Below are 3,249 nucleotides of genomic sequence, written 5' to 3' on the forward strand. Positions count from 1 at the left end.
TTATTTGGAAATAGTTGTGGGCAGAGGAAACAGTTGGCAGGAGTCAAAGTTGATGACAACTGACAGTTGGAATGGCTGAACAGTTAAATAGTTGAATAGTTTAAATAGTTAAATTATTTAATAGGGAATTATTGTAGTGAGGACTTTTATTTTGAAAAAGTTGTGGGGAAGAGGAAACAGTTGGCGGGAGTCACAGTTGATGACAACTGACAGTTGGAATGGGTGAACAGTTAAATAGTTTAAATAGTGAGGACTTTTGTTTTGTAATTTTTATTTTGTTAATTTGTATTTTGTTATTTTTATTAACTTCTTTAGAAATAAAGAGTTTTTAAACGCTTCAGATGTAGGGTTATTTGCTGTCAAAGTGACGCTAAAATGAATGGGGGTCAACGGATAGCTGCAGGTGAAGGCTTATTAGCCTCAGAGCTTCCCATAGGGGGTACGCTTTCCTGGTTTTCACTTACCCCTGTCAGTATGCGTGAGGCAGCCGTGGCCCACGGGTTAGCACTCTGGACTTGTAACCGGAGGGTTGCCGGTTCGAGCCCCGACCAGTGGGCCGCAGCTGAAGTGCCCTTGAGCAAGGCACTAAACCCCTCACTGCTCCCCGAGCGCCGCCGTTGAAGCAGGCAGCTCACTGCGCCACAATTAGTGTGTGCTTCACGTCACTGTGTGTTCACTGTGTGTTCACTGTGTGCTATTTGTGTTTCACTAATTCACTGATTGGGATAAATGCAGAGACCAAATTTCCCTCATGGGATCAAAAAAGTATATATACTTATGCGATATGTGCTGCCTGCACGATCCGATATGTGCATGCGCATATTTATGTAGTAGAAAACGTGATGGTTTCTCTACTTTATTTTTATCAAGCATGCGTTGAAACATTTGATGGCCAGGCAGCACAACTTGTTGTAGGCTTCATTGTATGTTATTCATTTCACGGCTGGTCTGTTTTATAAAGATATTTAAATTAAGTTTATTGTCACTGATCCAAAACCACATATTGACGTCTGTGTACTACGCCTTGGCGACATTGTTATTTTTGTGACATGTAGTGTGGGGATGTTGTGATGTTTTTTTTGTGACATGTAGTGTGGGGATGTTTTTAAATGTAGCTTACGCTATGCATTATGAGGTGTTTATGTGGTTGCCAATCCAAAATAATAAAGGAGTTGTTACATGTTACATGAACATACACCATATTGGTTACATGTGGAATGAAGTCTGAGTCTTTCTGTCACTGCAACTGCAGCTGCACTGCAACACCTCTATGAAAACTCTTCGAAACAAACACTGTCGGTACCAGAGCGCTGTCAATGAATGAAACTTCAGTGGTGCAAAGGTGTGTAAGCGTGGAACAGATTGTGCTGTATCGTAATCATAGTAAAACAGGATTATTATTTGTGCATGCGCGAACATCTTGTGCATGCGCATGTCGGATCATGCAGGCAGCACAAATCGTGTACCCACAACCCCCTCTTGTTCGGGGTTCAAACCCCGACCAGTAGGAACCAAGGAGCACTCTAGAATCTTTGGTAGGAATGGCTGAAGTGCCCTTGAGCAAAGCACCTAACCTCACTGCTCCCCGAGCGCCGCTGTAGCAGGCAGCTCACTGCGTTGGGATTGGTTCACTGTGTGCTGAGTGTGTTTCACTAATTCACGGATTGGGATAAATGCAGAGACCAAATTTCCCTCTTGGGATCAAAAGAGTATATATACTTATACTATATATAAGTCAGATCAGTGCAGAAATTCTCTGGCAGCGCTGATGATCAAGTGAAATGAGCCTAATGGGAGTGTGTCACTTAGGTCTTTTCCATTGACAGAAAACCGGCTCTGGTCCGGTTCACGAACCAACATTTGAACCGGTCGGAGCATTTCGACCAAACAAAACACGGTTCGGAGCGTGGCACTTTGTTTTGGAGCTTGAACCAGAAAAAAGTTGTTTTTTCCTGCGAACCGAAGTGGGCGTGTCACTTTACCGTTCAGATGGGAAAAGGCTAAAAGCATGAATTTTCCGTCCATATAAACTGTTGCCATGAGTAAACAAAACTAGTCAACTAGCATTACACTGCAGACGTTAACTAGCATTTTAAACAGCTAATTTTTGCCGTTTTCACGGGACAACTGTTCATATCATTCTCCCGTTTTTGTTTTGCATGCAACACCCATTGTTGATGACACATCCATGGTTCGGTTCTAAACTGGTGGAAATGTGGGCTGGTTCACTATAGCACCAAGGTTCAAAGAACGGAACGGTTCAATATATCAATTTATACCATGGTCTAGGTTGAAAAGGGTGTCATTTAAAAAGTAATATACTACACCTATGAGTAGTATATAGTGAGTATGTGAGTATCTGGTAAAAAAAAAGTTTAATCGCGCGTTCCATATCAAGGCTTATAAATGGTATATATGGTAACTATAACAACGATAGGACGACGGTTGAGCCTGGAAGCAGGCTTCGCAACAATGGAATCATCTATAAACAGCTGACAAAACGTAACGATTTTAGCTCTAAAACTCATTTAGTATATAATTGATTTCATATTTATTTATTTCTTAAGTGACCATAGTATAAACGGGATAATGCCCTTCGATGCGTCCATTATCAGAAATAAACGGACTTTGCAGAAGCAACCGTTCTCCACTTCGCGTCTGACGGTTCACGCCTCCGCGTCGTCCATTTATTTCTGATAATGGACACCTCGTCGGGCATTATCCCTTACATATATATATGGCACCAAGGTTCATAGAATTCTGAACAGAACCGGTTCAAGAACGGGTTCTCTGTCGGTCGAAAAACGCCTACTGAAAACCATACAGTCATATCGCTGGTCTGATTTTGTAAAAAAAAATTAAAAATTAAAAATCACCATTTTATGTATTCTATGGGGCACTAGATTGTAAATAGGCATAGATATATATACTGACTAGATGTCGCCTTCGGCTTCTCAGCATGCGTCAACACCGCCGCCATCTTGTAGCGGGGATCTGAAGCTCTAAACTAGTTCTCCCTTATTGTCAGTGTTACCTATTTAGCGACGTTTCCCCAGCGACAGAAAACCTTTTTAGCGATTAGCGACAAATTTGGGAACTTCTCACAATGATGGCAAACTCGGTTTCGTTGTTGTTGAAATGTAAGAAAATCACTTTTCTCATGGCTTTGTCATTTGTGTCTCGTTTGCCCATAGCATTGGCCCATGATTAAAAAAGTAACGACTGGCGTATGAAGTAGCACACCACGTT

Source organism: Alosa sapidissima, chromosome 11, assembly GCF_018492685.1.
Source record: "Alosa sapidissima isolate fAloSap1 chromosome 11, fAloSap1.pri, whole genome shotgun sequence".
NCBI lineage: Eukaryota > Metazoa > Chordata > Actinopteri > Clupeiformes > Clupeidae > Alosa > Alosa sapidissima.